Consider the following 27788-nt stretch of genomic DNA (forward strand, 5'->3'; position numbering starts at 1 on the left):
AATGCAAGGAAGTGGGGTCCAAATATCTCAGCCTTGCTACTCTAGAAAATCCTTTCTGTAACTAGATTGAGAAAATCTTGTATTTCACCGAGTTTCTGCAAATCTTTTCAAACTTTCTCTTAAGAGGACTCATAGACTGAGAAAATTCCCTGCTCTTTTTATTTTACCCTGTCTTTATTTCCACATGTTTTTCTTAATTGTTTTATTAAAATTAAAATATCCTTATTGCTATAAAGTAAAAAATACATTAAAAACAGTTAACAGTCTTCTTTGCCCCTCTCTCCTTACTCCCTTGGTGTATGCCCCTCCATACTACTCTCCATCCTCAAAGGCACAAAGTTCCATGTGACTTTGACAAGAGAATGTTCATTATTTCACTGTGATATTTTTCACTGTGAAGTGAAAGTCACTAGTCATGTCCAACTCTTTGTGACCCCATGGACTATACATTCCACAGAATTCTCCAGGCCAGGATAATGGAGTGGGTAGCCTTTCCCTTCTCCAGGGGATCTTCCCAACCCAGGGATCAAATCCAGGTCTCCTGTGTTGCAGAAGGATTCTTTACCAGCTGAACCACAAGGGAAGCCCAAGAACACTGGAGTGGGTAGTCTATCCCTTCTCCAGCAGATCTTCCTGACCTGGAAATCAAACCAGGATCTCCAGCATTGCAGGTGGATTCTTTACCAACTGAGCTATCAGGGAAGCCCATTCTTCACTGTAGAGAAAGAAAGAAAAGAAAATGAAGTTGCTCAGTTGTGTCCTAGTCTTTGCTACCCCATGGACTGTAGCCTACCAGGCTCCTGTTTCCATGGCATTTTCAGGCAAGAGTACTGAAGTGGGTTACCATTTCCTTCTCCAGGGGATCTTCCCGACCCAGGGATCGAACTCGGGTCTCCCGCGTTGCAGGCAGATGCTTTACTCTCTGAGCTACCAGGGAAGCCCATTCTTCACTGTAGATGATCATTATTTTTTAATGAAATTGTTTATAAGTAAAGAAAGGAACTTTCTTGATGTTTCTTTGGAAAAAATGAGCAGTTTAGCATTGTGAGCTGATGAGCCATGCCATTGACTTAGAGGTGTTAAAGTCCTTTGTGAAAAAGACATTGAATTGAAATAAGGGGCCCAGTGACTCTGGCTGGTGGAGACAAGCCTGAGCATGAGTCAGGAGCGGCAGGCATGAGCTTGATGATCTTTAGCCCTTAAGCCAAAAAATATCTTCTGAAGCCTGAATCAGTATCCTGGAACAAAAAATATATTAAGCTATTATTTGTCATTGAATACTAAAAACTATATTTAATCTGATAACCCCATTCATTATTATTTTAAATAAGACAGGGTGAAAAGGACCGTGTTCTTGGATGATATTCTATAAGTTCAATTATGGATGAAAATTTTCAGAACCTTTTAAGTGTCAATAATTATTTTTGCAAGTTTGCAACATATTGTAAATATGACTATATACCTGCATGCATGTCTCTGTATCTGTAATCAAAGATTCTATCCAATCTATCAGTATGGAATGGAAACTTTGCTTGGACCGCTCATATTTCCAAGATTCTTAAGCTATTTACTAAAAATATGATGCTTGCTTTCTGCCCTGTGTATAATCAGCGACAGATTTCTAACTGGTGTTAAAGGTGTTTACTACCTCAATCTACATATTTACAAACACAATTTGGCTTATACATATTCAGTTGTTCTTATGCTTCGATAGCTGTCTCCATAATGTTGATTTACAGGTGCATGGATAAAGAAATATGTTCTTGACTGTAAATCAAAGTAACACACAATTTAAGTATTAAATTTTAAATTTGACTGCAAGTTTGTTTCCTGCTGGCTTTATTTACTTAATAGAAATACAATTTACAAAATGGCAATGTACCTGTGATTTTTATAAAGTTCAATAAGTAGAAGTTAAAAGATATGCACACAGGACCAAAAATTTAACTAATTGAGCTAAGAAAAATCTTGAGAGAAGGTATGTATATATAAGACTGCAAATAAATAAATAAATGAAACAGAGCTTATAGTGAATCGCAAGCTGAACTTCAGTCACACAAAATTCACAGTTCAAAAAACAAGGAAGAGTAAGCATGACATTGAGAGGCAGTGAAAACCAGAATATTGACAGGACCCATCTATCACAGGTCTATGAAAACCCTTGTTTGCATTATTTCTATAAATAGAATGAAAATTTATAGAAAGTATAGGACAATATATCAGGCTGGGTAGAGGCCAGGTCTTATCATCCTGGCCCTCACCAGCATTTACTAATCTTCTTTATTTTAAAGAAATGTTATGTTTTAAATGGTGTCACATTTACCTTAGACATCTTGGGACAGTGCTATCTCCCTTAACCATTTCTCACGATTTCCCCGATTTCTATTTTTTTTCCCCTTTCCCAATCTCTGCTCCTTTTCTGAACACCTCTTCTAACCCCAACCACTCACAGCCTTTCATAGGAGAGCCATTCAGGAGTCTGTTCCTTGCTTTTTTCTAGTTACTACAAGAGGACCTGTTATGGTTGTCAGATAAAACTACGAGACACCACTTAAATTTGATTTCCAGATAAACATATGATTTTTTTGCTAGTTTAAGTGCATCCTGTGATGTGTTTTGGCATACACTTATACTTAAAGTAGGTATTCCTTACTTTTCTGTAATTCACATTTAACCTGAAGTCCTCTATTTTATTTGTGAAATCTGGCAACCCTCCCTGCGGGGCCATTGTCATGATGCAGGTCATGCCACACACAGCTGATCCCAGACTTGACAGACACTTAGGAGTGACTTTGCCACATGACGGGGTGTTTCAAATGACAGTTTCACTGTCCTTTGGAAGAAGCAGAAGTGGTAACAGTAATCATAAATCACCCTAAATCAGTGTCCTGGTGGTTTAGACTCACCTTGAAGAGTTGCTTAGTTTTTCAGCAACTTAGATGAAACTTAGTGTAAGTCTCATTGTATTTCTGGTTATTTTTAGGTAATCAAAAATATTTTATGGCCTTTATTTAAAAAAAACAAGTTTTAATTCAGTAATTACTATGTCTAATATGGAATAATGGTCAAATGGCTGTAGCTTTATAAAAGTTTTGTGTCTTTTCTCCTTCTCTAGTTTGGGACTTCTGAAGACTACCCCCCTAAAGTGGAAAAGATTGGATAGTTTCTCCTCTATATACCCATCTCTCCTTCCCATTCAAAAGGCTGCTTCTGGCTTCCTTGGTTTAAACATGCATGGAGAAAGAACAATGGCAGAAGAAGAAGTAGACATAAGGGGTGAAACATTTATAAATTTTCCAGGGCTAAATGGCCTGACCTTGGTGCCACTGGGCTTGGAATGTGTTCTAATTGGTGGAGGTTTAGTTGCTAAGTTGTGTCCAACTCTTGCAAACCCATGGACTGTAGCCCTCCAGGTTCCTCTGTCTATGGGATTCTCCAGGCAAGAATACTGGACTGGGTTGCCATTCCCTTCTCCAGGGATCTTCCTGACCCAGGGATCGAACCTGTGTCTCCTGGATTGGCAGGTGGATTCTTTACCACTAAGCCACCAGAGAATCCATCTTTTCTCCATGGTGGAATTCAAAGTGTATGTCATTCTTTACCCCAAATCTTTAGACCCTTAATGTGGATGAGGAAAAATAATTGCAAAAATATTTGTTCTGGAACTGTCCTTTGCGAATCTGGAATTACCACCCTGTATTGAATATGAGGGGGTCCCCTTCTGTTTTCTTGGGGCCTTGAATGAAACTGAGACTAAAGTCAAAGGCTTAAATTGTTTAATTTAGATAGACTATTGAGTGTACTTATGTAGAATCTTTGATATTCTTAGAATTAGCAGGCAGACATTTTAGATTGAAGTTAAAATTATCAATTCAGACAATGTCCTTGGACACAAACAGTCAACTGAGACAGTGTTGTTGGCCACAAAGCAGTTTGCTACTGATTAGTGATTTAATCTAATTACAATGTCTGTCACAGCTCATTTCTTAATCAGTGACTTTTGTAAAAATAGTGAGGACAGAAATATTTTAGAGATTAGTTCTTATATATACACAGGCCATTTCCTAAAGAAAGGAGGCCTAGATGGGGTAATAATATGTAGGTCAATACTTGACCATTTGCCCTTTATTGTAGGAAAGGGAAAATTCGGAGTGTAAAAATATCAAATAGTGCATTGACATTCATGGCAGGATGCTGGCATTAACAAAATTTACAGTGTTTTTGAAGAGAAGTAATGAGAACTTCTCTGCAGCTTCAGTAGCAATGTATAAGGCAGCACAATGAACAATGGTATTTTAATTTTCAGGTATGACCTCTACCAGAGGTGTTAATCCTGTGCTAAACCCTATAATTCTCCTACTGTTTGAGGTGAAAGAAAAATGATATTCCATGCCTTTCACAGTTAGAGCATATATTTTGGAGAATCTGGAGGGTGGAAGATTTCATGTATTAAAGAGCAAGGCCCACTTGGCAAAATCCAGGGGTTTTACAACTGAACAGGACGTTAAGTATTGGATTATTCTATCAAGTTCTAAACTTAAGAGCAAGTGCTGCCTTTAAAATAGATTAAAAGTAAAATTATTAAAATTTGGTTATCTTACCAAAGACATTATTGCAGAGATTACATTTTTGAAGGTACAGCACTTAAAATAATCAAAGCATTTGACAACAGTCAAAAGTTTTTACAAAAGGTGACTTTAAAGGGTTGATAGGAATTTCTGTGTAGATAGGAAGGTCAGGTTTATAAATAAGATGTGTTAGTGCTGAGAGACCCAATATAGGACTTAGAAGCTGAATGTGCCATATGTCATTACGCTGAGGACAGATGAACATAACTCAGGCTGTTGGCTGCCAAGTCTCTGATAATACTAAAAAATGTCCTCTATCCTAAGAATGACTGCTAATTTCAAATTTATGAAGGAAATGAGTCAGAAAGACACACAAGCTCTTCTCAAACTTTGTTATCTAAAAGACAGTCATAGGTGAATGTCAGATGAAGATCAGAAGCTCAAATGTCCACCGGGGCCATTTGGGAAAATTAATAAAGCAAATAGCTCATGAGTTTATCGAATGGCACTATACTGACTGTAAGCCCTAGCATGAGGGAAGCTCTAGAAAATAATGCATCCTGGAAAGCACAAAAGGAGGCATTCAGCACCCAGCTCCTGCTGACTGTAGCCCAGTAGGCTGACAGCATAGCATCTTCTAATTTCTCAAAAAAATTCAGGAAGCTGGACTTTTATGTGAAAATTATCAGAGGCTGAATATTACAAAGGAATGAGCCATGGGGATGAAATACACAGTGTGGGGAATACAGTCAATAATTATATAACAGTTTTATATGGTGATAAGTGGTAACTGGACTTGCTGTGGTGATCATTTTGAAATGTATAGAAATTTTGAATTACTATGTTGTATAGTAGGAATTAACACAGTGTTGTAGGTCAGTTACACTTCAGAAACAAACACACAATTAAACCAACAGTAAAAGAGATCAGATATGCGGTACCAAAGGTGGGTTTGGGGCAAGGGGAAAACTGGATCAAGGTAGTCAAAAGATAGAAACCTCCAGTTAGCAGATAAATATAATTATCACTGTTGTTTAGTCACTAAGTCATTTCTGACTCTTTTTTGACCCTGTGGTCTGTAGCCCACTAGGCTCTTCTGTCCATGGCATTTCCCAGGCAAGAATACTGGGGTGGGTTGCCATTTCCTTCTCCAGGGAATCTTTCTGATCCGGAGATTGAACCCATGTCTCCTGCATTGGCAGGCAGGAGTTTGCCTGCCACCTGGAAAGCCATTGAGCCATCTGGAAAGCCCATAGTTATAATTACTGTATATTATATATGAAAGTTGTTAAGAGAGTAATTCCTAAGAATTCTCATCTTGAAGAAAATGTTTGTTTTCTTTTTATTTTGTATTAATATGGGATGATGGATATTCACTACAAATATTGTTGTAACATCCCATGATGTATGTAGGTCAAGTTTATGCTGTACACCTTCAACTTATGCAGTGCAGTATGCCAATTATATCTCAATAAGACTGGAACAACAACACAAAAAGACACACATTTTGGGAAAGCAAATTTTCTTCCCCTACCATATAATGAGATGAGAAAGGTACCTCACCTCTAAGTATGTAATCATGAGAAATGTATCACAAAGTCAAACTGATGAACTTTCTAAAAAAATGTCTGACTGGTAATCTTCAAAAGTGTAAGGTAGTGAAAAGAAAGAAAGCCTGAGAAACCATCATAGACCAGAGGAGACTAACGAGACACGATGATTAAATGTCATGATATCCTGGATTAAATCCTAGAAGAGGAAGAATGGAAAAACTGGTACAATATGGATAAAATCTGTAATTTTGTTATTAGAATTCATTTTCTATTAATGTTAATCTTTTTTTAATTTTGACAAATGAACTGTGGTTGATTATATAATAGGTTAATTTCGGAGAAGCTGGATGAAGGAGATAGAGGAACTCTGTATTATTTTGCAACTTTTCTATTACTCTTAAGTTCCAAAAATAAAAGTTTAATATTAAAAGATAATATTCTCACCCACTCTTTTCAATATAGGAATCTGCTTAAAATAATTAAGCTGCAGATCTATACTTGAATTTTATATTACTTATAATTTAACCTTCAGAGCAGACACTGATGATGTTCACTGAAAGGAAGCATGTTTTGAATTGCTAATGCTCAGCACTACTGAGTTCACAATAGTTGCTAAATAAACACTGCGTAAATAAATTGATTCTTGTTTGGTTTTTGTTTGCGTTTCAAATTCAGCACTTGGGACTCTTTACCTGTCCTTTTATTCACATAATCTGGATCACCAGGGTTCATTCAGAAGGTGTAGTTAACCATCAGAAACCAATAGCACTCCTTCACATGAATTGCCCTTTTAAGTACATAATAATCCTTTATGAAAATAAGCTAGGCAAAATAATATTAAGGAACATTATAACTGGAAGTGAACATGAAATCTCAGAATAAAATTTAAACAAAATGAACTAAGTTTATGGACATTTTTCTCCACAATCTATATTAACCACAGATTTATTCCCAAGCATTAAAAAAGTGATTATTTTCAATTATCTATCATTCTTATCTTGGAGTAAATCCCATGCAAGGATAACTCTGCCTTGGGCCAGCTTGATATGAAAATCCTTCCCTATGATTTGGCATTCTATAGCAACAGCTTTCTTTCTTTTAGTTGTCACAGACTTTTAATAAAAGTAAAGCTTTTAATTATAATTTCCCTCTAGACTGGTTTCCTTTTTTGGATAGAAGAGACGTGAAATATCAGTAGCTGGGCCTCCCCTCTCACTGTTTTGCTGTTGTTGTTGTTATTGAAACAATATGATTTTAACTTTTTGGAAAGGGAATTGATAGGACCTCTTCTAATTCTCCCTTAATTTTTCTCTCTTTACTTTTTTTGCTTGCTGTTTGTATAGCGAAATTAATGTTGAATTTTCCGTCTTCTTTAGTCACTATTTACAGCATCTTTTCTGATATAATTTGAAGTTATGAAAAGAAATTTACAGAGCAATTTGTATTTTTCACACACAAATAATTTTTAAGCAATTATGAGGAAATTACTGCTTTGAATTTTTTTAGGTTTGCTCTATTTTTCCATATTCAAGATATGATTTTAAGTCATGAAAAGAAAATGGCTGGTCCCTTTGAAAGCCATTGTGCCAACAAAATAGTTAAATTGCTAAACAAGCTAAAATTGTCAGGTTAACAATGGAAAGAAATGTTCAATAACAGGCTGTTAGGAAGATAATGAACTCAGTAGTGTAGACAGCCTAAAGGAAGCGCATGTTACAAAGGTGCAATTTCATTTTAACTGGCAACTGGAATTTACAGGTAACTTGTTCACAGCTGAAAGTTAAGATTCCTGGCATTGGGATTGAGAAAGGTGGATACTAAGAAGGTTTGTAGTGCCAAGAACTCTTTCCTTGTGGATACATAATGGATTTAAATGTGAAATGAATATTTTTGTTTTATCTGATCTTTTAAGGTTAAACCTTGAAACAAGAAAAGAAAAAGAATGGCTTGCGTGCTGTATGAAAAGTACCCCTGAAGATTAGCTTTAAGGGTGTTCTGTAAGAAAAGACAGAAAATTAAATCCCAGAAAGTTTGATCCACAGAGATCTGTGGACTCCTTTTGAGTAGAGTTGGCTTCACCCCACACTTCCCCCATGAACGTGCCCCCCCCCCCCACCTCTCTCTCTCTCTCTCTTGTTCTCCCAAGAGAACAAGAAGGAGTAGAGTGGCTGCGTGTTCTCATGACTCACATTCTGAGAGTATGAGGAGACAAAGGGGCAGTGAGACGTGCTGTACGTACCTTAGCAGGAGAACAGTAGTCTGCTGCGTCTAAACTAACAATGCCTTGGATTAGAGAACACATCACCTTCCAAAACCTGGGAGCTAAAGTCCATTTAAGATGGAACCCAACAAAGTCTTTGGTCTGTGAACCTACAAAGGAAAAAGGCATCACATTAAGGGTCCATCTGTTAGAGTGAGGAAATTTAGGTAGAACAAACTATGTACATCCAGTGAAATAAAGAAAAGATATTAGAATGACTTCTGTGTTTCTGATCCAAGTAGAATTAAAAGGACTTTTAGGAAACTGAAACATAATTCCTCAAGAAATAATTAAATTAAATAGTTCAAGGTAAAGAAAATTTTGAGTTCTGAAATATCAAGTGCAAAACATATCTTGAAGCACTGAGGAAAAAAAGTATGATGGCAAATATAGTGGAAAAGATAAGAAATCTGGAAGGCAGATCCAGGATACCAGTGTTATGAAAAGAAGGAAATAAAAACAAAAGTAAAAATGATCATATGAAGATGTCAAATCCCAGAAACTTGAAAAATCAAGATAATTGTATCTGATAAGAGTTTAATGGACATAGAAGAACAGTTCATGAACTGGGAGCCTTCAGGTAAGCAGTGGGATGAAGCTCAGAGGCGTGTTGCTATAGGACAGCTTATATAGCGGAAACGTGAAACCTCTTTAATCTTTGTGATGATTGGTTGTAGCATTAGGGTTTTTCCAATGACAGGAGGTTGGCTAAAAGGTTATGACATTTTTGGAAAACAATTGAGGTGCTGTTTATAATTTTCAGAGGCATTTACAAGAAATAACACACATTAACTTTTGCTTATGTTGCAAGATAAGCTAAATTAGGTTTCTCAACTGATTTTGTGTGTTCAAGGAATTTGGAAGTCAGGTCTCCATTTTATATGTTATTTCAATAGAGATGATGATTAAATACATAATGAAGGTAATTTTCCCTATGCCAAATAAAATTCTAAGCCTGCGGTTTGAATGTGCCTAGACATAAATTGTGATATTCCTAAAGTACAATCATTATCATCACCTTCTTCCTATAAGCTGTAGAGGATTAAAAATATTTCTATAAATTATTTGGCATTCTCCTATTAAAAAGTGGAACCTAATTTCCCTCCTCCTGAATATAGGAATGTGGCCTGAGCTTAGAAACTTGCCGCTAATTATTAGCATGAGTTGAGAATGGCATTCATGGTACATGCTACTGCTAAGTCACGTCGGTCGTGTCCAACTCTGTGTGACCCCATATACGGCAGCCCACCAGGCTTCCCCGTCCCTGGGATTCTCCAGGCAAGAACACTGGAATGGGTTAACATTTCCTTCTCCAATGCATGAAAGTGAAAAGTGAAAGTGAAGTCGCTAGCAACCGCATGGACTGCAGCCTACCAGGCTCCTCTGTCCATGGGATTTTCTAGGCAAAAGTACTGGAGTGGGGTGCCATTGCCTTCTCCGTCATGGTACATGGTAAAAGGTATATACCTCTTGCTTGACCTCTCTGTCTCTTTCCTTGCCTTTCAGAACTTGTGCTTTTGAAAGTAAGCAATTCAGCTACCTGGAAGCAACCATTCTAAAGAGACTATATTGAAACTACATAAGAGAAAGGTACCTAAAGAGGAAGTCTTCTAGACTCCAGTTGTTTGAGCTTTCTTATTATCAACATACCAACATCAATAGGTGGGTGAATAAGTCTTTGGATGACTCCAACCCTTTGCATGAAGTCAGACTTCTCAACTTTTGGAAAACCTCAAATATTTTATTGTCCTCAACTTCATTTTCTCCCACTCAAAGCATAAACCACCATTCTAAATGCTTCCCAATCATCAGGAAACATAGACGTTACCTCTGACGATTGTTATCTCTCTATTATACCCCTAGTCAGTGATATAGTAAGACCAAGTTTGCTCATTAAGATATGCAAAGCTAGTTATTTTCTTGGATGAAACTGAAAAAAAAAAAAAGTGACTAACATTAGTTGACTTCTTAGTAATTCACCCTGTTGGATTTGAGTAGAATCAATGAATCTAATATGTTCAGAAGGATGCTCTACAGATACTTATGAACTGCATTAGAAGTTTTGGCATTTAGGGATGGTGCTTTCTATTGTTTTCTAATTCCCTGCAGAATATAATCAGTGGCTCTTCAATGAATTGAAACATAGGAAGCATGGTAATTAGAAAATGTCATTTTGAATTTAACATTTACTACATTTTTTCATTATTTTTTGTTAATTATAATTTTAATAAAAATGTATTTAATTTCTCCTCAATGTCTGAGGATACTGTATAAATATCCTCAGAATTACTGGTCTTAATCTTAGAATTAAATGTGTACTGACTACAAGATAGCCTTAAGAGTTACCTGTAGTATATTATTGCACTTCCCAGGTGGCTCAATGGTAAAGAATTTGCCTGCCAATCAGGAGACATGGGTTCTATCCCTGTGTTGGGAAGTTCTCTTGGAGAAGGAAATGGCAACCCACTCCAGTGTTCTTGTCTGGAAAATCCCATGGACAGAGGAGTCTGGCAGGCTACAGTTCATGGATTCACAAAGGAGTCAGACACAAATTAGCAACTAAACATCTGCAGCAGCAATATATTATTATCATTGGGTTGCAAAATATTTTTCTTTTAAATGAGGGTAAGAATCCTGCAGAAATTACAGAAACGATATTATTTGATTGTGTCAAAAATAGAGACTTCTGAGAAATTTTCTTAATAGGCTTTTTGTTGGTTTGTGATTCCTGAGAGATCCTAGAACCAGAGAAACTAAATTTATTTGGTAACCTTTTCTAAAAACAGGGCTTTGTTTTTGCATTTATTTATATTTTTCTTAAAAAACAGTCTCCTTGTTTTCAGTAGAGACAGACCATTCTTACAAAATTGGGACTGCTCAACCCTCCTATTTTAATTCAAGGACTTGTGGGTGGTTGTCTCCCATTACTGAGCAGATGTGCTGGACTCTGTCAGAACATAGAAGGACTGGGAACAGCTGACAAAGCTGAGACAAGGGGTGCAGAGACAGCATGGTGAAGATGTATGAATCTTCTGTGCTTCTGGAAAACAATGCAAAAGGTTAAGGTAAACAATTTGACTGAGGTTAAACAATCATGGTAATACTTAGTTTTAAAAGGAAGAGAACCGAGTCTTAAGGACAGGAATGACACTTTTAATAAACAAAGGTAACAGAAAAAATATATAGAATCAGATTGAACTATCAGTAAAAATGACTCCCATTCAGTAGAAGAGAGGTGAGCGATGGATAACAGACCAGAATCTGCAAAATTTATTGGAAAATAAAATTGTTCCATGTTTATAGCCTGGTGAGTCATGATTGTTCAGTCAAACTGAATATATTTCTTCTCACCCTGTCTCTGGTGATTTGTCATTTTGTCCTAAAAATGTGTCGAAACAACACTAATTAATTGTAGTCTGGTGAGTGCATTCTCTTCCCTAGAGGCTTTATTGGTCATTGAGTGTGGAAATGGCACCTTCAATATATAGGTTAACTGCTCTCATCACTCCTGAAATAAACTAAGAACAAGTGAGGCGGTGGTGGGGGATTACAATGCCGACAACCACAAAAATACTGCAGCGGGGAAAGAGTTAAACTTGTAAAAGAAAAAGAGGGAGCATTAGACAAACTTTATCTGTCCATATTTGTGTGTGTGTGTGTGCCTAATGATATTTTTAAGCTATCTTCAAGATAAATGAGCTAAGTGAAAAACTGGTGTTTAGGATTAGTATCAGCTAATATGGCAACAAATGACTCAATTTAAAACCTAAAAGGTGAAAAGATGTATGTGTCTAAATTAGTAGTATAGTATACCTGTATTCTGGACCAGTTCTTTAGTATTTCACTATTTTTAAAATCTCAATTCTATACATATTTTTGAACCCATAAAAAAAATTTTATCCCAGTACCATAAATCTCTGATGGCTCAGGACACGTGATTTCAAGCCTTCTATTATGATGTCCCCTGAATTTACTCATTTCTGTTATTCCAGATATTTTTCAGGTAAAATTGCTTTCTAGCAAGATTTTTTAGCTACATATTTTAGCAATTATATTATTTTAGTATAAGATGTTCTCTATCAAATTCCCACCTGATAGGTAGTTTCACAAATCCTACCCTGGAAATGATTATTCATATAAGGCACTAGTCATTAAAAAGAAGTAACTGAAACTGTTTCTGAATTCCATTATATCTTTTGGTGTACACTAATTCTAAGTTATGGATTTCTCAGTGATATTACTTTTATATAAAAATGATTTTAAAAACAAAGTAAAAAACATAAAGATATAATGATTTGATAAAAGATAATGACTTGTACCTCATTCTTGGTAGGAAGAATCTGTACCTTAGGAATTAATTAAGTGTATACTAGTAATACTTATTATTCTCAAAATTAATTTCTACCAATATAGCACTTTATCTGAAAGATAACAAACATTATCTGCAATATAAAGACATGTTCAAAAAAAGGCCTCAAACGAATTCATTGTGGATATTCTCTGGTAGCTTGATTTAAGTTCAATAAAACTAATGAGAAAAATGAAACAATTTTCATGAATAATCAGAAATAACTCTCCAGAGTTCATTGAAATAAAACTATGTAACTTTGGGAGACCATAAAAAATGAGATACTTTATGAATATTGCTTATTTAGAAACTTGTAAAGTATGAGGACTTTCTAAAAACTAATTTTCAAATAGGAGCAACTTGTATTTTTTTACATAATTCTAACTAGAATTGGGGATGAAAATAATGAGAACCAATATAATAATAAACATAATTGAGCTCTCAATAATGAGAGTACTGTATAGACAGTACAGTGAGTACTTTGCATATATTTGAGCATTCAATTTTGACCCCAGTTTGATTCCTGGGTCAGAAATATTCGCTGGAGAAGGGATAGGCTACCTACTTCAGTATTCTTGGGCTTCTTTTGTGGCTCAGTTGGTAAAAGTTGGAATTTGCCTACAATGTGGGAAACCTAGGTTCGATCACTGGGTTGGAAAGATTCCCCTGGAGAAGGGAAAGGCTACCCACTCCAGTATTCTGGCCTGGAGAATTCCATGGACTGTATACTCCATGGGGTCACAAAAAGTGTGAAAGTGAAAGTCGTTCAGTCATGTCTGACTCTTTGTGACCCCATGGACTATACAGTCTATGGAATTCTCCAGGCCAGAATACTGGAGTGGGTAGTCTTTCCCTTCTACACGGGCTCTTCCCAGCCCAGGGTTTGAACCCAATCTCCCACATTGCAGGTGGATTCTTTTATCAGCTGAGCCACACGGTAAATATAGAGATATGACAGAGCATATTTGTATTGGTTTATGACAGCTAGTAGTTAAATTTCCAGGAATTTTGTTAGCTAGTTGATATCAAGTTGTAATAGTTTGAAAGTGATCATAGTGGAATAATTTATACCATGGAAATCAGTAAGCACTGCAAAGTATGATTACCCTTCCCATCCTCTACCCCAAGGGCCAGTCGTTAAACGTTTGCCAACACACCACTGGATAGATACTGTTGCTATTTCTATTTTGCAAATGAGAAGATTGAGGCATAGAGAGGTTAAGTTTCTCAAAGACTCAACACTGAAACAACATGGCCCCCAGGTGCTGCAGTTGTCCAGAATCTGCCTACCAATGCAAGAGACTCAAGAGACAGAGGTTCGATTCCTTGGGTTGGGAAGATACCCTGGAGTAGGAAATTGCAACCCACTCCAGTATTCTAGCCTGGAAAATTCCATGGACAGAGAAGCCTGGTGGGCTGCAGTCCATGAGGTTGCAGAGAGTCAGACACAACTGAGCACGCACGCCATGTCACCCCTCTGTGTCTCAATCTTCTCATGTGGTCTGATACCCTTTATAAGGGTATCAGCTTTAATAAGCAGAAAACAGGAAATTCAGAGAAAAGATCCATCAGTTTAGTCTGTAGCTGACTCATTCCACAGAAATCTATTTTTCTATTCAGTATGATAGCTGTTGTTCCCAACACAAGATGGAAGACTTTCTGCCACTTAGGCTAAGATTCCACCGAGAAGTTTGTTGATTCATTTCATGGCTGAGCTGTCTACACAGGATTTCATTCTCACTGTCAAGGTTCACGGCATTATCCCCTCTCTGCTGGATGATGACAAGACCTTTCTCTAGGCTTATGTCCTCAAATCCATTCTTTTCCCTGAAGATAGAGGACCTTTCAAAACACAAATGCATTCCTGTCAGGTGATTTTTAATTCTTTAAGAGATTTTCCATTGTTCTCAGGATGAAGTCCAAATTTTGGGGGCACTGGGATTCTGACTCCCACTTACCATCCCATTTTATTTCTTACAGTCCTATTTACTATTATATACACCTAACTACCTATAATTCTTCTGATGTCTGCTTTTGCCTCTGCACCTCTTACTGTATCTCATGTTTCAGTAGCAGTTCTTAAACTTTCCTAGTTTTCCAGGCAACACAGGAATTAGGATCGTGGAAGCATTTTCTGCATATTAAAAATATAACTTGACAGATCCTACATATTTTGTATATATATCATATAATTCATTTTCATTTAAAGTCCTTTTCTTCTATTGTATAATGATGTGATGATTTGACAAATAGTAGCCAGAACTTGTTTATTCATAAGTATTGATTCCTGTTTAGGTAATTTGCATTTATATATACTTGGTTCTTTCTCCCTGTCGACCCTCTACACCCCAATAAATTGAATTTCAGACAAATGTGGAACATGCAATTCTAGGGGAAAATTATTTCCTCTTTCCTATGACTGCATTTCATTTTTAATATTGAAGCAAAAAAGTGGACCTTTGAGGCCAAGGTCCATTTTAACATTTCAATGTGACTAACACTATTGTTCAGCAAATATCTATGGAATCAAATAAAAGCCTAAACTCCCATTCAGTCAGCTGGAGATTGTGTTAGCCTCTTCAATGTGCTCAGTTTTTTACATTGCTGTCTAAAATGTCCAGATATCTGAATGCTCCTATCTTAATAAATAGATGAAAAGAGATTAAAAGGAATTAATTAAAAAATTCATAGAAAATACCTACATGGCTGAAACATCTAATAAAAGTAAATACAGTGAGGCCATAGTTACTCCAGTTTGGTCACATTCACTGGTGAGAAATCTGATGCGCTGAGAAAAGGACCTGAAAGAATGGCCATGCAAATGTGAGTCCTGTCTATACCTGGGTTATGGGACTCTCAGGGATAGTAGTCTGCTTGATGCTTTGCAAGAGCAGATATATTTACTGGTTTGTCATGTGGAAATGACTATAATATGGGAGAAATCTAAGTTACAAATACATAAAAACCAGTATTTTCAATTAAAGGAAAAATGAAGAAATTAGAAGACTGATTCCTCAAGTTAGTGCCCAGTGAAATTTATATTAATCAGGCTTAAGCAATAAGTTAAACCTTTAACTCCAGTGCAAAGACTTTCTCTTAACTTTGTAATTGTGGAATATAAGGATGTTAAAGAATCTTTGAAACATTTACCACTACTTACTTCAAGGTAGAAATGTGAGTTTTGAGGACAGGGAACTGAAACACTGAGTTTAATGGTGGGAAAGGGAAAAAAAAAAAGACAAGAAAAAAAATACTTCTTAGGATTGTTGGCAAGATTTATCTAGGCAGTACTCAGCCTGGAAGATAATTTCTCCCTCTAAATTCAAGAAAGTCTTTAATATTCCTTCCATTTCATCTGCAGAACAAAAGGTATTTGAAAAAGTTATTCAAAGACTGAAAGGATTTTTCAGAGCACATTTGAATCTAAGGTGGGTTTTGCATATCTTGAGATTTTGCCTTGCCGCAGGTGAACTAGCAAAATAGGAAAAGAACAGCTAAAGCCATAAAATACAGTTGATAAAATGCTATTCAAGATATAAAGTCTATATTTTAAAGAGTAGATATGAAGCAGTTTCCAAAAGTCTTTACAATTAGTATATCATTTTTGATATTGCCATAGGGCAGTGTGGTCTAACATAGAAAGAAGAAATGGACAAGAAGTATTAGAGGGAGTATGGAGCCAGCACACAGAAAAAGAAAGATCTTGATTATTCTTGAGCATTCACCATGACTGAAATTTGGCAAATGGTAAATTCTATTTAGGAGATATTGACATATACATATATTTGGATTTTCCTACACACACACACATGCATCTCTGTGTGTATACAGAGAGAGATGATACTTATGCCTACGTCTGGAGACCTGTTTGGCTGTCAGTTCCCTCTGTTGCCAGAATAGCATGCCAGCGTGCTCAATTTTATGAGTTTGCTTATGCATCAAGTTTGTGGTAAAAGGTGATTTAGTGCTGAACCAAGACCATAATGGAACTATGGTTTTGAAAAGAATAATTTTGAGGTATTTAAGATGCAACAGCAATAGAATTGAATTATTGCTTCAGTGTGAATGCTGAAGATGCCTCCATGATTTACATATTCCATGTATTAGAAGTGAATGATCTAGTAGATATTTGTCCCACATATTTATAAATCTGCCATTCTGAAATAATGATGAAATAGTCCCCAGAGAATAGACAATGAACATATCATTCTAGATTGAATAGATGAATGTCCCTATTAAAGAATCAGGTTCTAGGATTGCTCTAAAATGATATCTTCATAAAATTATTAGTGAGACAGATGATATAGAGAAAAATTGACTGTCTCTATTCCTTAATTTTCTTCTGCAATTTCTGAATCTTGAGTTTACTTCTTAGCACTCTGAGTGCCAGAAATCATAGAATATACATGGAACGCTGGAGTATGATCAGATCAGATCAGATTAGTCGCTCAGTCGTGTCTGACTCTTTGCGAGCCCATGAATCGCAGCACGCCAGGCCTCCCTGTCCATCCCCAACTCCCGGAGTTCACTGAGACTCATGTCCATCGAGTCAGTGATGCCATCCAGCCATCTCATCCTCTGTCGTCCCCCCTCCTGCCCCCAATCCCTCCCAGCATCAGAAGTACGCCATATTCTCAATCCAAGGATCAAACCAAGTATCTCGCGTTGTAGGCGGATTCTTTATCAGCTGAGCCACAAGGGAAGCCCAGAATATGGGAGTATGCCATATTTTTCTGTGACTGTCCAATGATCAGTAACAATATTATTTTTGTGGACCAATAAAAAGCTGTTATTTTTTCAATGTATTTTAAAACAGAATCTTCAGGTGAATGAGAGAATTATTATCCTTTTAAAATTGAGACCACCTGTGTGTTAACGTAATTTAAACTCAAATTAAATGTGAGCTATGATAGATATAAATGGTAAATTATTGGGTAGGTGAAGAAATTGCCATAGAATTACCTTACTTAAACAAATACTCGACTGTTTAATCTGTGCTTATAGTATAACTTGTATGAAACAAGGACAAATTGATTTATCAATATAAAAATAGGTTTGTATCCTTTATTTGTGAAGTTCATCTATTTATTTTCTTTGTGGGAAAGTACTCAACAGAATGGGAAATTGTTATTTTGTATTAAAATGATGAACATTTATGAACTAAATTTTTATTAGCAGGGTTTAAAAGGGAAATTGTAGCTTATGTTTAGTGACCCAAATATTTTCTTTCTAATTGCTTAAAATCTAGCCAATAAAATAAAATGAGTAAAAAAGTTATGACATTTTCACAGCAGCAGCAGATTTCTCAATAGCCCTAACTTTAATCTAGACAATACACAAGCAAAATATCATCCAGAACTCCTAAGAAATCAAGTCCTTATTAATCAAGACTGGAAAGATCACAGATATTTTAAGTCTATAGTTTAAAGGAATTTGATAAAGATTATATTAAAAAAAAACTAGTAATCATATGGGGGGAAATGCAATGAGATAATAAAAATAAGTAATGTGGCACTATGATAAACTAACTGATGTTTCCCTTGGATATAATAATGTATAACTTAACTTTTATCTCTCCAAAGTCTATTCTTTGCTCTAATAACATCTCCTGTATGAAACTTTTTCTTTCTTCAGCCTTCATCTCTCGCTGTAAAGCCACAAAATAAAAATGCTAATGATGCACTACTGTGTATATTTGGAGAAGGAAATGTATTCTTGCCTGGAGAATCCCATATACAGACAAACCTGGTGGGCTACAGTCCATGGGGTTGCAAAGAGTTGAATATGACTGAAATGACTTAGCATGCAAGCATGCACTGTGTATAGCTCACTGTTTGAATTTTAGTGGTTTGTCCCAACCACGTTTTAAACTCCTTCAGAACAAGAATGAAACTGTTGATCATTCTCCTCCTCTGGGCTCATCAGAGTATTGAGTAAGAAATTGGTACTCAATGAATCCTGTTGACTGTCATCTTGAATATTAAAGATTCATCAAAAATAATTGTTTTCTGATGCTAAAATATTACTATCCTGTAACTCAGGAGGATAATATAAAGTTAGGAAGTCAAATAATAGAAGCAGATGAACTCTGAGTAGAGGATTTCTAAGGTAAACCTTTACCAGATGTTCATGTATTAAAATAGGAAATGCTAATCAGGAAAATAACTTTCAAAGAATATAGCAGGTGTTGAGATAAACCCCTGAGGGTTGAAAATAAGCAGTAAAAAAAAAAAAAAGAAGCACATCTAGTAAGAAAAGCAAAAGATAGCACTATAGAATATGCCCAAATTCAGATTAACAAATTAAATTTCTCAAAATAGCACTCTCAACACTTTCTTTAAAAAACTAGCAGGTGTAATATGAGTCAAATTTCCTTGCACGTATGATTTTATTTGGTTTATGTCTGTCTACACGGATTGGGTAATTTATTTAATTAGCTCAAAATGAAGATTTTATTGTAGCCATTTTAGAGATTTAAAAAAAATTATATTCCATTAAATAAGACTATTTACCGTCATTCATACTTTTTCCTGTCAGTTACTAAATAGCTTGGTTATTTTCTTTGAACAATCTTTACTACCATGCATTACTTTCTGTTTCTACAGCCTTAACAATGGCTAAGACTTCTTTCTTATTAAACTGCTATCATTTCTTTGCAGCCTATGTCACATAATTTTTGCTATCAATGATATTTCCAATTAATCTGCTTACAAAAGCATTTTCATCCTGCTAATCCTGCTAGAACATATATGACTCTTTCTTACCTACTGCATTCCCATACTTTGACTTAGCTTGCAAAGATTTTGATAACATGGTACTATACTTGACTGTTGCAACGTCATTTTTCAACATCCCTAAGGCAGTCCCTATCAGATAACCAATGGCATTTTTCACAGAATTAGAGCAAATTTTTTTTTAACAACTTGTATGGAAACACAAAAGACCATGAATAGCCAAAGAAGCAATCTTGATAAAGAAAAACAGAGCTGATGGAGTCAGACTCCCTGACCTCAAACTATTTACAGTCATCAAAACAGTATGGTACTAGTACAAAAAATACAGAAATATAGATCAGTGGAACAGGATAAAAAGTTCAGTGATAAACCTACACACCTATGGACTCACAAGCTAGAATCAAGGTTGCCAGGAGAATATCAACAACCTCAGATACACAGATAATACCACCCTAATGGCAGAAAGAGAAGAGGACCTAAAGAGTTTCTTGATGGGGGTGGAGTGAAAATACTGACTTAAAACTCACCATTCAAAAAATGAAGATCTTGGCATCCAGTCCCATCACTTCATGGCAAATAGATGGGGAAAAAGTGGAAACAATGACAGATTTTACTTTCTAGGGCTCCAAAATCACTGCAGATGGTGACTGGAACCACAAAATTAAAAAGACACTAGCTCCTTGGAAGAAAAGCTATGACAAACCTTGACAAGATATTAAAAAATGAGATATCACTTTGCCATATAGGTAAAGCTATGGTTTTTCCAGTAGTCATGTATGGATGTGAGAGTTGGACCACAAAGAATGTTGAGTGCCAAAGAATTGATGCTTTTGAATTGTGGTGTTGGAGAAGACTCTTGAGACTCTCTTGGACAGCAAGGAAGTCAAACCAGTCAATTCTAAAGGAAATCAACCCCGAATATTCACTGGAAGAACTAACGCTTAAGCAGAAGCTCCCATACTTTGGCCACCTGATGAGAAGAACTGACTCATTGGAAAAGATCTTGATGCTGGGAAAGATTGAAGGTGGGAGGAGAAAGGGGTGACAGAGGATGAGATGGCTAGATGGTGTCACTGACTCAATGCACATGAGTTTGAGCAAACTCTGTGAGATAGTGAAGAACAGGGAAGCCTGGTGTGCTGTAGTTCATGGGGTCACAAAGAGTTGGGCATAACTTAGAGACTGAACAACAACAATGGTCACCTAATCTATGACAAAGAAGGAAAGAATATACAATGGGGAAAAGACAGTCTCTTCAATAAGTGGTGCTGGGAAAACTGGACAACTAAATGTAAACGAATGAAATTAGAACACTCCCTAACACCATACACAAAAATAAACTCAAGTGGATTAAAGACCTAAATGTACCACTTGATACTATAAAACTCTTAGAGGAAAACATAGGTAGAATACTCTTTGACATATATCGCAGCAAGCTCTTCTTTGACCCACCTCCTAGAGTAATGGAAATAAAAACAAAAATAAACAAATGGGATCTAATTAAGCTTAAAAGATTTTTCACAGCAAAGAAAACTATTAACAAATGAAAAGACAATCCTCAGAATGAGGGAAAATAATAATTGTTAGTGAAGCAACTGACAAAGAATTAATCTCTAAAATATGCAAGGAGCTCATGAAGCTCAATATCAGAAAACTAAATAGCCCAATCAAAAAAAGTGGATGGAGGACCTAAACAGACAGTTTTACAAGAAGACATTCAGATGGCCAACAACACAACAAAAAGATGCTCAGCATCACTCATTATTAGAGAAATGCAATCAAAATGCAATGAGATATCACCTCACATCAATCATAATCAGATCAGATCAGTTCAGTCGCTCAGTCATGTCTGGCTCTCTGCGAGCCCAGGAATCGCAGCACGCCAGGCCTTCCTATCCATCGCCATCTCCCAGAGTTCACTCAAACTCACGTCCATCGAGGCAATGATGCCATCCAGCCATCTCATCCTCTGTCATTCCCTTTTCCTCCTGCCCCCAACCCCTCCCAGCATCAGAGTCTTTTCCAATGAGTCAACTTTTCACATGAGGTGGCCAAAGTACTGGAGTTTCAGCTTTAGCATCATTCCTTCCAAAGAACACCCAGGACTGATCTCCTTTAGAATGGACTGGTTGGATCTCCTTGCAGTCCAAGGGACTCTCAAGGGTCTTCTCCAACACCACAGTTCAAAGCATCAATTCTTCGGCGCTCAGCTTTCTTCACAGTCCAAATCTCACATCCATACATGACCACTGGAAAAACCATTGCCTTGACTAGACGGACCTTTGTTGGCAAAGTAATGTCTCTGCTTTTGAATATGCTATCTAGGTTGGTCATAACTTTTCTTCCAAGGAGTAAGCGTCTTTTAATTTCATGATGGCCATCATCAAAAAATCTACAAAGAGTAAATGCTGGTGAGTGTGTGGAGAGAAGGGAACCCTCCTACACTGTTGGTGGGAATGTAAAATGTGCAACCACTATGGAAAACAGGGTGAAGATTCCTTATAAAACTAAAAATAGAGCTACCACATGATCCAACAATCCCAGTTCTGCCATATATCCAAAGAAAACCATAATTTGAAAAGATACATACACCTCAGTGTTCATTGCAGTAGTATTTACAATAACCAGGACTGTTGGCTAAAATTATGGTAACCATGGAAACAACCTAAATGTCCATCAACAGAAGAATGGATAAAGAAGATGTGGTGTGTATGCCTGTGTGTACAATAAAATATTACTCAGCCATAAAAATGAAATAATGCCATTTATAGAAACACAAATGGACCTAGAGATTATTACACTAAGTGAAGTAAGTCAGACATAGGAGGACAAATATCATACAATTTTGCTTATATGTGGAATCTATACAAAGAGTATAGATGAACTTATCTACAAAACAGAAATAGAGTTACACATGTAAAAATCAAATATGATTACCAGTGAGTAAGGGGCAGTAGGGATAAATTGGGAGAGTGGAACTGACGTATACACACTACTGTATGTAAAATGGATAACTGATAAAGACTTGCTATATGGCGCAAAGAAATCTACTTGGTGCTCTGTGGTGGCCTATGTGGGAGGGGAAACTGGAAGGGGTGAGTATATGTGTGTGTTTGGCTGATTCACTTTGCTGTACACCTGAGGCTGGCACAACATTGTAAGTCAAGTATACTCAAATTTTTAAAAATTAATAACAAAAATCTATAACTGATATAACCACCAACTTGACTGATAATTACATGAGCTCTCATGTTCATTTACTATATTCAGTGTAGTAGAGAAATCTGTCTCTTGGTAGTTCGAATAAGAAGGATTTTGAAAAAATAGGACTGAATACATATATTCAGACATCATCTATATATTTATATATACATGCACAGATACTTGCACATGCATTTACACCAATATATACATTTTATAGATATCTTTAGTTGAGTATTAATATAGCATTGAACTCATACAGTTTTTAGTAAATTTGCATAGTTATGAAACCAATTTTATGTTCCATTATTTTAAATACCTTTATTATTCCATATACCTCATAACAATTTGCAGCAAATCTCTATTTCCATTCTCAGGTAATCACTGATTTACTTTCTATCTGTATATATTTGTCTTTTCTAAATATTTTCTAAATGGAATCATACAATATGTGGATTTTGCACCTGAGAATTCATATAAAATAATGTTTTTGAGATTCATAAATGTTACAGCATGTGATAATAAGTTTTGGTGAGTATGCAGAGAAACTGGTACCTTCTCATGTTTCTAGTGGGAATGTAACTGGTAAAGCCACTTTGAAAAACACATTTTGACACTTTCTTAAAACCTTAAAAACATTAAATTATCATATAAATCAGCAATTTCACTTCTTTGTAATTATTCTAGAGGAATAGAAACAAACATCCATACAAAGACTTATGTTTAAGCAGCAATGTTTATAATAATCAAAAGTAGAAAACAAATACATCAATGGCGAGTAGAGAAACAAATGTGGTATATTCATAAAATGAAATACTACTCAGCAATAAAATGAATATGTAGTTTAAAATCTACTTTTAATATCTGCTGCCATAATCAGATCCTAAAAGTAGCCTCTTAAAAGACCATGATTCTAAAATCATACATTGTTTATTTATTTTATTGATATTTATCCTATAATGACACCCTTTTAGTTCTATCGAGTACACATATTTTATAGCCACATCCAGATATGTAAAAGACTTTATCAATTTAAAAATGGAAAACTATAAGTTTAAATTTATCACTAATTTTTCAGTAAGAAAGAATGTACTGGAGCTTCATTTAGGCTTCTGTGGGAAAGTAAAGTCCAAAACTTGAAACTTCTCTTATTTCAGATCATATAGGCATGATAGCTAATATGAAAGTCTACAACCCTGTATTTTCATGTGGTGATACCATTATGCTGATTTTTTTAGAGAGCTTCTTACACCTGGCCACACATCAGAATCTCCTGGGGTGTTTGTATATAGTATAATTTCCAGGGCCTCACCCCCGAGAATCTGGAGCGAGTTGAACATGGAGGCCAGCAAGCTGTGATGCTAATAATCACCACAGGTGATTCTAATTTAGGCAGTCTGTGGCATGTGGGAGCCACCATTCTAAATGAAAAACCAGCAGATATGTGTTTCCAGTGAGGACTGACATCATGTAAAATTCCAACCACAAGACTCAGTCAAATGCTATTTAAAATAGTCTACACAGAGTATGAAGGAAAGCTGATTACCTCCAAAGGGTTTCTAATTATTTTTAAGCATCATATACAGTGTATACTTGCAGGAGAAAAAGAACTGCATAGCAATTCAGGTTTATGAATTTTCTGCACAATAAGAGCTAATTACAGTTTTCCTGTTTTGGAAAGAAATACATTTGCAGACAAAGCTTCATTTTGAAAAAATGTACTTTAATCAATGCAATCAGTCAAGTCAACAGATATTAATTGAATACCTTCTTTATACAGGAGATTGTGGAACATGATCAGAATAATATATTTTCAGAGACTTTTAGAGAATTTGTAGTCTCTTTGTAGTTCAAAGACATGTAAATTCTGCAGTGTTTGGAGTAATGAACCCTTATTGAGTTCTTTGCATATGATAGTAATCACTGTACCTGGGCATTTTTAACTTAAAAATGCTACTGTAGACATCAATTTTATTTTAACTTTATAAGTGAGAAACAAAGATTTCCAGATAGTAAATGGTGGAGTAAGGTGGGGCAACTAGGTTTCCCAGCTTCAGTACTTAAAGCAGTCCTCTGTGTACAGAATATTTTGAAGTCCAAAGGAAATTCAGATTATAGTTAACTAATTTTCCTTAATAGGGGACAGAGAATAATGGGGAAGGAGGATAGGCTCCCTATGCTGAAATTTGCACTATTTGAAAAAGTAGAAGACGTTCAAGAAAAAGAATGTTGACAGTAAAGTCATCCAGATAAGAAAACATTGGGTCAATTTGACACGTTGGTTTATAGAATGTTTAGAATAGATTTAGGAGAAAAAAGAACCAAGCAAAGACTTGATTGAACCTTAAATGCTGGGCTAAGTAATTTGAAGTTCAATCTGAACTAAAATTGGAAGCCATTTTCATTTTAACTTGGAGAACAAAATAATATACTTAAATAAAATTACTGGGCTTTTGTAGGCTCCAACCTGGATACTGGATGGATGATGAACTATCAGTGGACCAGAGATTAAAAGATGGGCACAATCACTATTCTAGTGAACTTGATATTATAAGAAGTAAAAAACAAAAGAGTAAGCAAGAAAAAAGATCATGAATTATAAGAAAAAGTGTTGATATAGAAAGTAACTTAGAGAAGAACAGTACATGCATTTCATTTTATTTGTATTGGAATATAGTTGTTTTATAATGTGATAATTTTTGGTGTATAGTAAATGATTCAATCATATTTTTTTCAGATTATTTCCATTATAAGTTATTAGAAGATATTGAATTATATTGAATATAGTTTCCTGTATTTTATACCAGGACCTTGTTGTCTATCTATTTTATATATAATAGTGCATATCCAAAACTACTAATATATCCCTCCCCTCTGCCTTTCTCCTTTGGTAATGATAAGTTTACCATAAGTTTTCTATGTCTATATAAACTAATTAATAGTAGAAGCTATAGTACAGACCTTTTTTGAGGATTAAGTGGAGTAGTATACATTTGACAAATTGCCTATTGCTTTAGTAAAAGATTGATAGTGAATGTTAGCTAAGGCTCAATGCTATATATTGATAATAGGAAGATAAATAAAACATGGATAAGTTTTATCCTTAAGTTTTATTTCTTTTATGGATAAAATAATTATATATGCTTCCCTTTTGAGATTATCAGGGCACTGAGTAAATACTTTTTCTTAGCAAAGTATGTGTCATGGTGCATAGCCCCAAATGGCTTTCTAGTCCCACTCTGGGAAACTCCAGACTGATTGTATCTTATATGAAAAGTGATCTGACAAGTATTTTCAAACCCAAATCTCAAAGTTTTCTGAAATACTATCCCTGCTGTTAAAATTTGAAGCTCATTAATCATATTTTTCTTGCTTTAGGAAATGTTAGTTTTATTTCTAGAAAAGCTGAAGAAGAGAACACATTCTATGTATAAACAAGAGAGTGGTATAGACAAGCAAGAGTCTTTCCCTAGGTTTGCAGCCTCTGTTTCCTAATCTTATCATAGACTGGTGTCTCTTCCTTCCATAAGACAGAACCATCAAAGCCAGAGAGAAGGATACAGAATCATTACCACTAAATAGAAAGAGGAATTTCCATTTTATTTTTTGACTTTCTAACTCATGATCACAACTAGCACAAAATGAACATCTGGTGACCTAGGGCTCTGGGGAGGGACAAGGAACTGTGCTGTATCAGATGTGGTTTTCATTTGGATGAGTTGGAAGCAACAAGTTCCAGAAGCTGGTATTAGAAGAATAGTAACTGATGTCCACAGCTGTTGTAATGCAACAGAAGTCCAGATATGGAGACATAGGGTCAGGAAAAATAAACTGCTTGAGATAAGGTTGAGGGCTTAACCCTCCATGGAGAAGTACCTAGGAGAGAGGAAGAATTAAGTCTGTTTTTCTCGGTGTAGGTTGAAAGTCTTAGGGGAAAGTTAGCTGTCTGAAGACTACAGGACTCAGGCTAACTTTACTTCTTTTCCTTTTTAATACTGCTGTCTACCTCTTTTTTTTTCTTAGAGCAATCCCATTTATGAGGATCTACCCTCAAGACCTGGCATGCTGCAATTCATGGGGTCGCAAGGAGTCGGACACGACTGAGCGACTGAACTGAACTGAGCCCTCAAGACCTCATATCTAGTTAGAGTTGCCAAATTCTCCCTAACTTTGACTTTATTGGTTGTTTAAACCTACAAAGAAAGTGAAAAGCATAATTCAAATTTTCTTCCATTCATTTAATCAGATATTGAGTATCTTCTATATGACTAGCACTGTTCTAGATTTGAGTGTTATTACAGAAGTAAAAATAAACAAAAATTCTTATCCTAATCAAAATTACATGCCAGGAAGGAACAGTATTAACAGATCAACAGAATTAACAGGATAAATATTTAAAATATATAATGTGAGTTAAAGAATAAGTGGGTGGAATCCATGAAGTTTGTAGGTAGGTAGTGGTTTTTTTGCAATTTAGAGAGGGAGATCAGGAACAGCCTCATTGAGAAGAAGACTTTGAATTAAAACTTGAAAGGAAAGAGGGGACAAGGACAATCCAGGTAGAGGAAACAGTGAGTGCAAAAATCTTGCAGAGGGAGTTTTCATGGTGTGGCCAGTCTGTGTGATTGGGGCAGAGTGAGGGGAAGATGTTTTAGGAGAAAGGTCAGAGTGGTAAGTGACATGAAGGAGCACGCTTGTTTGAAAGCTTTGTAGCATGCTTGTCTTAGTCTGTCTGGGCTGCTATAACAAAATATCACAGATTGGGTGGTTTAGAAACAACAGAAATTTATTTCTCACAGTTCTGTAGGCTGACAGTCCAAGATCAGTGTGCCGATATGATGGGATTCTGGTAAAGGGCCTCTTTCAGGTTGCAGATTGCTGACTTCTCACTGTATACTCACTTAGTGAAAGGGGGAAGCTAGCTTTCTGGGGTCTCTTTTATAAGGCAGCAATCCCATTTATGGATGATCTACTCTCATAACTTAAGCATCTTTCAAAGGCCCTGCCTCCTAATATCATCATCTTGGGGGTATGATGATGCATTTTGATGGGACACAATAGTGCCATAAAAAGTTTGGCTTTTCCTTAAGAGTCATTTCAACTATCATTCCTGATTCCCATAGA

At 35.9% G+C, this 27788-nt stretch overlaps 1 long non-coding RNA gene across 1 annotated transcript; it reads right to left on the reverse strand.

Moving 5' to 3' along the window:
* Window positions 1-226: 226 nt before the first annotated feature.
* LOC129659991 (uncharacterized) lies at window positions 227-27578 on the reverse strand. The gene is made up of 3 exons (XR_008718285.1): window positions 27462-27578; window positions 8361-8491; window positions 227-715 (listed from the first exon to the last, which is right to left on the reverse strand). It is a non-coding gene; the product is annotated as an uncharacterized LOC129659991 (long non-coding RNA).
* Window positions 27579-27788: the final 210 nt, after the last annotated feature.

The sequence above is a fragment of the Bubalus kerabau genome, chromosome 9, assembly GCF_029407905.1.
Source record: "Bubalus kerabau isolate K-KA32 ecotype Philippines breed swamp buffalo chromosome 9, PCC_UOA_SB_1v2, whole genome shotgun sequence".
Classification (NCBI taxonomy): Eukaryota; Metazoa; Chordata; class Mammalia; order Artiodactyla; family Bovidae; genus Bubalus; species Bubalus kerabau.